We start from the raw sequence: 13437 nt of genomic DNA on the forward strand, positions 1-13437 counted from the left end.
TTGTGGAGGGTGGAGAACAGACTGAAGAGAAAGGAAGGGAGATCTAAAAGAAAAGAAGTGAAGATGAATGTAGACAAGGCTTCTTGATGTCTTGGGGAACTTATCAAATTAAGAGTAGCTACAGTGGGGGATTGGAAAAGGAGCTCACGGAACACAAGTAGAATGGTTGATAGTTTAAGTGAAGGCTTAAACTTGCGATGGCACTGATGCTCCAAGATCATGTGATTGGCTCATTACCACACTTCAGATGTAATCATTAGAATCTCAGGTTGAAGGTTTGTGGGCAGTTATAATAGGAAGAAAAATAGGATGAGGATTTTGAGGGTGGCTGGCAAGGAAAATGGTTGACGTGGTGTCCAAGAGAGATTTGGGAAGATGCTGATCATGTTAAATCATGTTGTCTTGTTAAGTCATGTTTAGATACAGTGTTTTCCATGAACTGGAAGAGAAGGGATTCAATAAAAGAATTGGAATTTGTGGTGCTATTGAAGGCTAATGGAAGCAAATGGAGGATGTTATTTTCAGAGTTTGGTTTAATAATGTTTAGAATTTTCAGATATTAGACAATTTCAAATAATGTAAAGTTACAAGATTTGGTCCTGGGAGTAGGTTTCTGAGATGAAGCGTGGATTACAGTTTGGGAAGGCAAGGAAAGCACCAAACCTTGATGCTAGGATTTTTGATGCTAGGGTTTATATAGGCATTGATGTCACTGAAGACCTAAGGTTGATAGAAAATGAATAAAAATTGCCTGGGAAGTAGATGATAATGCAGAAAGGATATTATGAATATAAAAGGAGTAGGTTTTACATGAAATTAGAAACTAGCAATACAGACCTTGAAGAATGCTGATACCACTTCCAGGCTTCTGTAGTATTTAAGATATAGGATTTTCAGCAGTTTCTCCTCAAAATGTTTCTGAGGGAGGTAGTATTCTTGTTAAAATGTCAACTAACTTTCCATTAAGTCTAAGAAGTGGAATGAGCATTCTGTGATGATGCTGAGGGTGTATAAGATTTAAGTAAAAGGAACTGGGTTTCAGAATCCACAGTGGTCAAGATGAGGATGTCTCTAAGCAATGGGAAAGAATTAGAGAAAGAAGCCCAGGATAGGTACAGTTGCCGGTACCGATTGGAATATATTAAGAAAGGAACAGATGCTAGGAAAAAGGAAGAAATGAACTATTTAATTTGGTAGGGGAGAAGACAGAAATATAAGGAATTTAAGCTAAACTGGAGGGAATTCAACAGATCGAACATGATATACAAGAAGCAAAGAAAGGGCTTAATTGAGAGAGTTGGAAGATTAGGAAGAGGAGAAAAAAAAATGGAAGTACCCCTTCTTAAAAATTAAATGGCACCCGTGGAATTGGCTGAGGGAAGAGAATTTTACTGTATTCAGATATTAGGTACTAAATTACTTTTAATTGTTAACAAAACATATCGAAGTCTTTCTCATAAATTAAAACTACAGTTGTAGCTATAGATCGGAAACACTTCCTTTCCTCCTGGTGTGAAGAAGCTGAAGAGTGAGCTTTCTCTGTTCTAGATGTAGATCCCTAATACTAGAAGTGGGGGCTTGGTCTGTATTAACTAGCACTAAGTTTGAGATTCCACAAACTCTCCTGAACCTAGGGATAAATGAAGAGTGGCGCATTTTGTCCCAAAGGAAGTAAGAGTAAAGAAGGAATGGTAGAGAAGCTAATAAGAAGAGTTTCAGAGAAAAAGGAAATACTTTTAGAAGAGAAAGCAGTAAATTGTGTAACAGTTCAGAATGGATTTCACTTGTTTTTAATAAAAGTTAGATAAAGTTAATGCTTTTCAAAAATTGCCTGGAGTTTATGACCAATAAAATATGGTGTCTTTATTAACCTGTAACTCACATTCCTAATGAATACGTAAGATTTTTCTCTACCAACACCACTTGTTACTACTTCAACCCCAAATTTGATAGTGAAATATTTGATAAAGCTAATCATTTCCTTGAAGTATTAGATTGAAGTATATGTTTTATGTTTTACACCACAATCACAGGGCCTTCATTTATGTTAATAAATCTAAGTATAGTCACAGCAACTTAATTCTACACCGTGAATGAAGGAATGAAGTTGATCACATATTTTGAAGCAGCAAAAAAATCACTGATTTTAGCCCTTACAAATCATAATCAAATTTCTTTTAAGTGAGAAGTAGTGAGCTTTATTAGGGTTTATACTTTTTTCTTCTTAGTCTTATGAAATTTCATATGATAATTTTTTTTTTTTAGATAATTGGAAAACAAGTCTTAGAGACCATTTGAAAGAGCTAATGATACAAAAGAGATTTTTAAACTACTATTTGGTAACAGGATCCATAAAGCAACATCTGTTCATGTTTTTAAATTCAAGTTTCAGCTACACAAATTTTCAGAATTATTTCCAGATTTGGTCTAGAGCATCTGACAGTCGTATTGCTTATGTAATACATTAGTTTTATTCATAAGGAAATCTCAAAAGATATTTTGAAAGCTGTTTTTCTTACCAATTGCTTAGGTAAATTATTATTATATTACCAAATATAATATTATATTAACTAATTATTACATTATTGTTATAGTTGCTTCTGTGCTATGTCAAGTTTTAGAAAAATATTTTTAAAAATTATTATTTCAGACTGGTCCATTAGTCTGCCATCTACTTATGTTAATTTGAAATGCTTAACAATTCAAGTTGAATAGAGCTTAAATCATTCTTAATAAAAATGTAATTATGAATAAGTGACTTTGTAATTATAATTTTTAGTTAAAACTTTTTAAAAATTCTTTAACATTTTTTCCAGCTTTTTTGAGATATAATTAACATGTAACATTGTATTAAAGGTGTACAACATAATAATTTGCATATACATATATTGCAAAATGATTACCACAATAAATCTAGTTAATGCCCTATAATTTTTAGTAAAATTATTTCTTCATATCCGGTTAGGGTTAGCTAAGGGAAATTTTTCAAAATTATTACAATTATAGTATTCTTTTTTAAATTACCTTTTAGGTTTCTTTTTTGGCAGGGGTGGTATTAGGTTCATTTACTTATTTATTTTTTAATGGAGGTACTGAGGATTGAAGCCAGAACCTCATGCATGCACTCTACCACTGAGCTATACTCTCTCCCCTATAGTATTCGTTTTAGCATGAAAACAGTTCCTCCCTTTTGTTTTGTTTCTCTAATTATTCTGAATATTGTCCATGGTTATGTATTATTTCAAACTTGTGCTTCAAATCGTATATTTCTTTGTCATATATACCATATTTTGAGTACTGTGAGCTTTCATTTAACATTTTTTTTCTACTTGTGTTATGTCCTAAAAGGTAAAGAGAAGTAATATTCATTGTAGAGGAAATTTAACTTAAGTGTATCTGTGTGTGTATATATAATATATATTTATATTTATATATATTAATTATATTATATTTTTATATGTATATAAATATAAAAGTGCTTATAAACTGATGTTGAAATTTTCCCAAATCTTTCCATTATTGATTTATTACCAATCTAATCATTACACATTTTATTCCATTTTATAGATATTCTCTGTGCTTGATTACATCCTATTTCTAATATAGACTTTTTTTTTAAATTGAAGTATAGCCAGTTTGCAATGTTTTGTCAATTTCTGGTGTACAACACATTGCTTCAGTCATACATGAATATACATATATTCATTTTCATATTCTTTTCACCATAAGCTGCTACAAGATATTGAATATAGTTCCCTGTGGTGTACAGTATAAACTTGTTTATCTATTTTATATATACCAATCAGTATCTGCAAATCTTGAACTCCCAATTTACCCTTCCCAACCCCTTCCCCACTGGTAACCATAAGTTTGTTTTCTATGTCTGTGAGTCTGTTTCTGTTTTATATATAAGTTCATTTGTCTTTTTTTTCCCTTAGATTCTACATATGAGTGATATCATATGGTATTTTTCTTTCTCCTTCTGGCTTACTTCACTTAGAATGATATTCTCCAGGGCCATGCATGTTGCTGCAAATGGCATTATTTTATTATTTTTTATGGCTGAGTAGTATTCCATTGTATAAATACACCACAACTTCTTTATCCAGTCGTCTGTTGATGGATATTTAGACTGTTTCCATGCCTTAGCTATTGTAAATAGTGCTGCTATGAACATTGGGATGCAGGTTAAACTTAATATTATTGACAGAAGTCTAAGATGCAGGTACTCGAGATTGCTCAGTCATGAAAACCGTAACCCTAGTACACTGAAATCTTATCAGAAAATGTAAATCACTCAGTTCATAAGCAGACATGTGATGTCAACTGTACGTTCACTGCTGTGCTAAATAGCTTAGATGTTACAAGAGACACAGTGGCTTAGAGAAATACTTTGTATAAGTCTAAGCTTAACATTTTATTAAGTAATATTGTAGTATTTCAACCAAGAAAGTCTCAAGTGTAATATGTATCTGTATATGTGTGTGTGTGTATATATATATATATATATATGTGTGTGTGTGTGTGTATATATATATATATATATAAAAGCATACTACATCATGTATGAAAGTTACTGTTGATAAAGAATAGGAAGAAACCAGCTATGATTCGGAGCCAGGAGGTATATATGTAATCAAGAGCCATAAACAAGTAAGGGCATTAAAGTTCAGAAGAGAATTATTTTTGCTATAAAACTTTTTTTCTGAAAAGGCATTTAAGTGTCAGTGGCAGATGAAAGAATTTTAAATAAGATTCGCAGGCAGAGGAATGAATAAAGTGTAGCTCTGGATGATAGGTAAGTTATGATTAAATTATATTTAAAAAATTATTTCAGTTGAAAGAAAAGAGTACATATTATTAAGTCAAGTTAGTTAGCAAGTTAGTAAGTATTAATGTATATACAATACTTAACTAAATATTCAAAAATCATGGTAAAAATGAGTCAGGATTGTTTTCAGATCACTTTCTTCCTCTTTGCTTTTTAAAGATCTTTATTTTAATATCTGTAAAAATATTATAAAAGAGTTGTCATGAAAAATAAATAGGTTTCATATAAAAGAGGGTAAGTTGAAATGAATATATTGGAGATAATTTTCTAGGGAATTTAAAATTAGGTTATAATTTAACTGAAGATAAAGATGTTACTTGACAGACGATAGTTTCTTTTTATCAAACTGAATGAAGGCCTGAGGGGATGGGGGGTAGGGATGAGGAAGAGAACTAATAGTGGGAAAGGCAAAGTTTAATGGAAAGCAAAATGATAATAAGTAGAAGTAATTGGATTAATTAATTACATGACACAACTAATGGGGAGAACCCAGTCATAGATTGAAAGGTCATGCAGAGTGTGAAGGAGCTTGATAGCCAATTCAAAGTATGGGAATGAGAATCAGAAGGCGTCTCTAAAGAGATTACAGATGAAAAATAACTATCGCAATCTAGGCTGGGCTCTTAGGGAAATAAAGACGCACTACCAAAAAAAAAAAAAAAAAGGCCAAAGAGATGATGCAGCTGGAAAAGAAAAAGGAAGAGGTGTTAAAAGAGAGAACGTTGGGAAAAGGAAAAGAATAAACAGGAGTTGAGAGTGGTGTGTGTGAGGGAGAGAGTCACTTCCTTATTCTAAATATTTTGGACCATAAATTTTAGAGAACAGATCAGTGTAAGCCACCTAGTAGTTGCATGACCTTGTAGACATTTTCTAATAAGTAAAATTAAGAAAATAAGTCCTATCACAAATGACTATACTGATTGAGTAACATTATTATAACACATGCAAAGCTCTTGACGCAATTCCTGGCATATAACAAGTATCACTATTATTGTTAACATTTAATTGTGCCAGAACGTTAATATCATTAGTATTCAGCTCTAGAAGACAAGATTTTAACTGTATATTTTTAAACACTTTTGTTACATTTCATTTTCTGTGATCTCCTTGATCAAGTAAAATTTTAGTCTAAAAACATTATTGAAAAAAATTAAAAGCTAGACCAAAATCTGACAAGTAGTCACCTGGGCTGGCAGCAAGAGGGTTGACAATAAAGCAGGGAACTTTTTAGGACGACAGAAATACTCTGTATCTTGATTGTGGCAAGGTTGCCTGACTCTATATCTGTTTATCAAATGTTATAGTAGACTTTCGTACCTAAATAGTGCGAATTTTAATTTTTGTAAACTATGCCTCAATAAATCTGACGTTAAAAGTTATTGGAAATTCACAAAATTAAAATGAATTTTAAAATATTACCCAAATAGTACTAAGTGTATGCTAATAGAAAAATTTGCTTAGTCTAACACATCTCAAACAATCAAGAGCCGAGTCCCCTCCCAAAATAGGGCAGGATAACGGATAGGGCTGGCCTACAGCTTCATTGAGAAGAGATGACTACAGTGGATGAACAAGAAAACGAAGAAAGGACCAAAGCTTTGAGTCTCAAGTAGGGGTCAGTTAACCAGGAAAGATCAAGAACAAGCAAGGCAATTAGCAATGAAGTCGATTCTGAATATTTTGGATATTCATCAAAAACTGAAGGAGGAACAGACATTAGAAGTAATTTTAATTTGTTATGGGCAAGCTGAGTTTTAGGTGCTGATGGCATCTCCATTTGGGGGTGGCTAGGAGGCAACTAGAAATGTGAGTCAAGCTTACGGGAAAGGTAGGAGCCTTCATCACTGGAGTGACAGTTGAAGCTATGGACTTAGGAAAAATCACTCAGGGATAGTATAAAAAAGAAAGTAATGATAACACTTTAGGAAATGCAGATATTTGAAAGATGGGCTGAGAAAGATGAGCCAACAAAATGTCTGGAAAAAAGTGAACTGAATTGAAAGTCAGAGAAGTGCGAGGCCAAACACTTGAAGGAGAAACTATCAAAGATAGTGTAATTGTGTCAAATGCTGCAGTGAGGACCAGGAGAATGTTGTTGAGGAATGAGCGCTGGATTTGGCAAATAAAACATTTTGGGAAACCTTTGAGACGTAAGTTTCACAATATCAGACTTAGTTTTAGTACTCAGTGATGAAGTCTTCCTTTGAGTAAAGTCACCATGACATAAGAGGGAAGCAGCAGTAAACAAGTAACGTTTTGCACTTGACTCAGCATTGGAGATATAGTAAGAGGCTCTCTGCATTTGAGTATTCTAACTTTATTGCTCACTATGTAAGGCTCACTTGGACAAGCACATATGCTCACGTCAGGTAAAACTCCATTGTTTTCATATTAGACACGGTGGGTCTCACTTACCAAACTTGGAATGGTGATGAATAATTGATGACTAAGATGTTAATTCCAGGTGTCATAGATTTTACTCTTGGGGGACCCAGTATAAGAACTAATTCAGACAAAGGGACTGAGAAGATTTTGGTTTGGAATAGTTGTAGAAGTAGGTAGGACTCAGTGATCAAAACCAATTTTAACTTTGCATTTCCTCAATCAGAGATTTCTTTGGGTTAATAAATCCTTCTTCTAAAATGCAGTCAACATTTTGGATAATCAAGTCACTGTGGTATAAATTATTTCAATCCAAAACTGAATTTTGCACCATTTGAAGGTACTGTTTTTATTTCTAGTTTACTAATTGAAAAAAAATTCAGATAGAGATCAGCCAAATAACTTACTCTAGTCATGTGAAGCTGGAATTTAAACTGAAGCAATTGGGTTTGGTGTCAGAATCCATGCCCTTAACCTCAGGAAATGGGAGCTTTACCCATGACCTGGTGGAGGGGGCAGGGGAGGCATTGTGAAGAGAACAACGTGAAAGAACAATAGTCGAGGTCTAGGAAGAGGAGAGCAGGAAGAGAGGAATTCAGAAAGAGAAATGTAAAGTCAATGGAGACCAACTCCATCTAGTTTGCAGTTTTATTTAGGATCCTCTGTGCAACTCGTATTACCACGTGAGTATTTGGAAAGTTGAATGAAATTCAGTTCAGTCTCTAGCTTAGACTAGTCTCTCCTGACGCCTCTTCATCTAATCCTTATCCTTCTTTCTCTGAGAGTGATCTCATCTAACTTCCTCTTCTCAGTATTGAACAGGAACGTTTCATAAAATGTCCCTATTTATGAACCATTTAGAATGCATTCCTTTGAATTATGAAGAGTGCTATACTATGTGACATTAGTTACTCTGTATAGTCATTCTTGTACCCTTTACCAATAATAATCATTAGCATCTTTGGAGAAAGAAATACAGCTTAATGTCCAGCATGAGTACTATTTAAAATCCATGTGTCTAAATATTTCAGTCAAGGGCATATATACATTTAGTTATTATTAATTTCCATACTAATATACATGAGAAAAATCATATGGGTCCCTTTCTAGCATAGGTCGTGTCACAGTTTTAATATCGATGGGTATTTTTATTTTTTAATGATTTTTCAATTAACATGGTCAACATTTGTAAGTATATTTAAATTTCTATGTATGTTTCTCAACAAAGAAATGTAACAATGCATTTAAATTTCTTTATCATGCTCCCTTCAAAACTTCTAGGCAATCTTTTGATATGTGTAAAGTGGCTGTAGTTGAAGTATACCTGGTGGGTATGTTCATAAGGCCACAGATGTGGGACACAGTGTCATGACGAGGCAGAATAAGATGGAGACAAGACATATACAGGGTAGTAATATGTGCTACTCTGTAAATTATCTCTTCCTGAATGTAGATTTTAGCCATCAGTAAAAAGTCAGAACATTCCAAAGTGCTTAACACATATGAGGAATAGTTTATTACTGTGATGAATCTGACTGATGTTTATATCTTTTATCAATGGTTGTTGCACTTTTTCTTAGAAGCAATTGTAATAATAACCATTGCATTCCTTCCCTGAGGGACTTTCATTTTAAAATTTAGTTTATCCTCTAAAAGATACCTTATTTTTTCAAAGATACAGGAACAATGATTAACAAGTTTTAAATAACTCAATTATTAGAAAGTTACTAATTATTTTCTCCCAAACTCCATGTCACTATACACTGGGGGAAAAATGTATATGGGTGAAACAGTTACTCTGTAGCTAGTCTGGAAGATGTTTCTGGATTAGATTGCTCTTAGCTTTTTTTTGACTTGGGGAAGTTCCTGGTTTAATGAACTTTTCAGTTCTCTCTCTTTTTCTCTTTCCCTCCTACCTTCCCTCCCTCTTTCTTTGTCCTTCTTCTTCCCTCCTTTCTTCCTTCATCCCATTCCTCTGTATACACACACACACACGCACATGCACACGTGCACACGCACACACACACTTTCTGTAAAGGAAATTTTAATGAACGCAATACCAGGGCAAACAGAATAAGAATTTCTAGAACATTTTACATTATCTATATTGATGAATCAAGTATTACAATATAAAAAAACAAACACTTAAACATCATTTGGCTTCAAAGTTAACCAACCAGAGAGTTACACAGCAGAAGGAATCAGAGTATCTGGTTCAAAATTATTCATTTTTACAGATGATGAATTTTATGCCCAAAAGGGTGAAATGAAGTGTTTACAGTTACAGAGCTTATGAAATTAAGACTCAAATCCAAGTCTTGCCTCTTACCTTGAAACCAGTGCTGTTTTTAAGATTTTCTTCAATCCTATGTATTATTAATATACTCATTACCCTAAATTTGGGCAGTTCCAAAGCCCTATCAACTCTGTGATGATTACCTCTGTTGCACTCTCCATGGTCAAAACCCTGATCTTCTGCTGTGGTCTCAAGTACATGCTGATTTTACATGTTGAGACCAAAATGGTGCTAAAATCCAAATCCTCTGAATAATAAAACCCCAGTATTCTTTTCACTGAATTTAGATGTGAAAAATAGACATACTCTATTTCCTGAAATCACTAGAACCCTCTTTATAGTTTATGTCCTAAAGTATTAGAATATCAGTTTCTTTTGACTGTAGTGAAAGGAGTATGAAATTTGTCTATAGCATCTCCTTTGAAGTACTACTTAATGAATATGGTAAGGAGTTAATAAGGAAACAGCATACTGATACACAGCATAACGGGTGACCTAAATATCTAAAATAGATCATTAAGGTTTAAGAAGATAATTTGAAAGACTATTTAGCCCATTAACTATGAGCCTCAAAGTAGGACAACAGTTTCATACATTTCTAGAGCACTTATGTTTCATTTAATTCCACATTTCACTTAGGCATCTATGAAGTTCAGTTTTCCTACATTACTGGGAGCAAAGATCATTTTATAAGCAAACTCATTATAAGCAAAATCAAATTATATTTTCTTTCACTCCAAATGTGTTATTTCCAAGTGACCACAGTAGAAAAATCCTCAAAATTAATTGATTTGGAAATAATTATTTCTCAAAACTCATGTATCTTATTTGCACAGTTAAGACTAAGTTGGTTTACACTTTAAAAGAAAATGCTTCTATTTGCTCCAGTACTAATACAAAATAACTTGTTATGTGATTTATAATTTTTTCACAGTACTTATTTTCATACTTTTTTTCAATTTAATTTGTTCCAATATTTGCTATTCTCTACGTTACATTTATTTTAACAAATAATTTAGCTAACAAAAGTGTATTTTTGTGGGAAGGGTAAAGCTTAGAGTGTGTGCTTAGCATGCATGAGGTCCTGGGTTCAATCCCCAGTACCTCCTAATAGGAAAATAATAATCAATCAATCAATAAAATAAAACAAAATCTAATTACTCCCCCCCCCAAAAGAGGATAAAATACTGGGCTTTAAAAAGAAAAAAAATAGAGAAAAAAAAGAAAAAGAAAACTTAAAAAATAAAATGACAATATAGATTATCAAATAAAAAGATTTTTTTAAGTGTACTTTTTTGCAAGGTCCTAGTGTATAATAAAGTTTTAGTCTAAAATATGAGAAAATTCATTATGGGCAAGTGATTGTGAAGAAAGCATTTTAAAGTAACTTCTAAAAGTTTTGTGCACAATTTCTTAAGTCCTACACTTGAGAAAACTAATGTGGGAAATTTTAAAGCATGACAGATCACTTTTTATATTAATATTCACAAAAATTGTAAAGATCTGCACTTTATTGCATTTGAAAGTATTTCTTATTATGTACCATTTTTAATCATTACATCCACATAAATATATGTCCCTGAAATAAATTAAATAATGAGCGATTTGCATTTAAATTTGCATTTTAAAAATTATTTAACATTTATTTTCAAAGCACTTTTAACCACTCATGGGAAAAACATAGGGTTTTCAAACTGGATAATTTGTCCTTGTTCGTATAAATGTTATAGTTCGTGTTTTTTAATAACATTTTTTTCTCTATAATGTATGGTCATTGTGGACATTTTATGAACTATGTATTAACCCAAATAAGAAACCAAAAGCACTTATACTAACTTCTAATAACCAGTGAAAACTGCTCTGGTGTGTAAATCTTAAATCTTTTTCACTCCATCTCTTTCTCTTTTGTTTCAATTATGTGCATTTATATTTGTATGAATTTATATGGTGTTTTAAATTACAAACTATACTACCATATCTATCATTTAATATTTTATAATCACTAATTGTGGTATCTTTATTTTATATAATTTACATATGTGAATGCACATGCACACCATTCTCATTTCTCCTGGATACGTAATTGTCTGTAGATATACCATAAGTGCAGTTAACTCATCCTCTGTCTTGAACATTTGGAGTTTCTTTCCCTGGCCTTTCTTTTCCCCAGACTTTACAATTATCAAACAATAGTGCCATGAGTATGTATGTACATCTTTGCACATTGATTTATTTCTTTAGGAAAGATCTTGGGAAGTGAAATTTCACGTTAAAAAATATGACCATTGTAAAGCCTTTTTATACACAGTACCAAATATGTTTTATTTTTTAAGTAATTTGCTTTTTATCTTTGTACATCAGGTACTTCAGAAAACATTTATATAAATGACCATTAATTTTTTGTTAATGAAATTGTTAGTATATTACTGTCAGTCTGAAAAATAAGTTTTTTCACAGTTATCAGATTATTGAAAGATATGTTAAAATACTCAGTAAAATCAGAGACAGTATTTTCTTTTTGAATTGCACTGCCTTTGAAAATAATATTATAACATGACAAAGTATTACATATTCTTATTTATCTCATGAGTCATTCTAACAATTTCTACTCTTATTCCTCTGACTACTGAAAGACATCAATAAGTTGTATTTATAGACTTTTCTACTGCATCTGGAAAATAAATACAAATATCCATACTTTTGCTTGTGTGATTGTTACATCAGAGTGAGCAAACAGCTGCATACACTGATCATACGTTTTTCTTTATTGCACTTAATTTGGTATATACTTAAATGGTGTTTGTAGCATTTAGAGACTACATGAATTTGGCCTTTTTAACTTTGTTCACTTGGAATGTTATTTCTGTCACTGTCATCATTATTGTCTGTAATCTCCTTTTGTTTTGTTGTGCCTCTTCCACACTGTTTGTGCTTTCTTAGAAGAAAACCAGGATTTCATAGGATAGATATCAGAAGTAATTTTTTCCTCTCCTTGATGATTTGGCAAAATATAGTTAATTTTTAAAAATGATTCTAATATGTAAGTAATATACTTCTTTAGCTTCACTCAGAAAAAGGCCTCAGATAATATTTTAATTTATGTTCTGTTTACATTTATTCTATCTCTGTATTTTATACAAATACACTTTATCCACATTGAACTTCAATTATTTGGATAGTTTCAACAGGGAATAGTTTGTGTTGGAAGTCTTTCACTACTAATTAAAATTTGATATTACACAAATGTCTTTAATTCTTAAATTTAACTGGAAAGTAAATTTAGTGTGTACCTTTTATAAGGATATAATTTAGAATAAATCCAGTCATAAGATGTAAATATTTAATGATCAGCCCACAAGTTATTGATGTATTATTTTTGTTAAAAATATGAACAGTATAAATTTGTTTTCTAACCTTAGATTATTTAAAGGCACATCTTAGTTTTGTGAAGACATAATAATTAAGGAAAAAGGAACTATAGATGTGAATATTTTCATCAGAAACCCTCATGAAACAGATAGCCACTTAGTGAAACTTTTTAATCTCAATTAAAGGAAGACCTTTTTTTAACCTGAAGCCAAATATTTATATATAGGCAGAAGAAAAGGATGGGGCAAGGAGAAGAGAGAATGTTTAAAAATTATTAAATTAGCCTCAAGAATCTGGGGTGCTAAACAATATAGTTTGTACATTTAGATAAGATTGATAATCTTAGGCTTCCCATGATGCTGTAATCATAGGTTCTCTAATGTTTTTCCCTGAATTTTGGTGTTCTTTCTTTGAGCTTTGCTATTGGGCTTAAGAGTTTTCCCTCTTAAGATCCCCAGACCTGAGCATTTTGTTTAGGATCACAAGATGTGTCACCAAGTCGGCAGTCCTTCAATATCCTGATTACTGTTTATGTTCATTGTGAAGTGCATTACTGCCA

The 13437-nt window shown here is 32.1% G+C and overlaps 1 protein-coding gene across 4 annotated transcripts in view; it reads left to right on the forward strand.

Annotated features, from left to right (window-relative positions):
- The window catches only part of RIMS2 (regulating synaptic membrane exocytosis 2), a 436528-nt gene that overhangs the window by 276246 nt on the left and 146845 nt on the right, over nucleotides 1–13437 (forward strand). The window lies entirely within an intron of this gene.

Source organism: Vicugna pacos, chromosome 25 (genome assembly GCF_048564905.1).
Source record: "Vicugna pacos chromosome 25, VicPac4, whole genome shotgun sequence".
NCBI classification, from domain to species: domain Eukaryota; kingdom Metazoa; phylum Chordata; class Mammalia; order Artiodactyla; family Camelidae; genus Vicugna; species Vicugna pacos.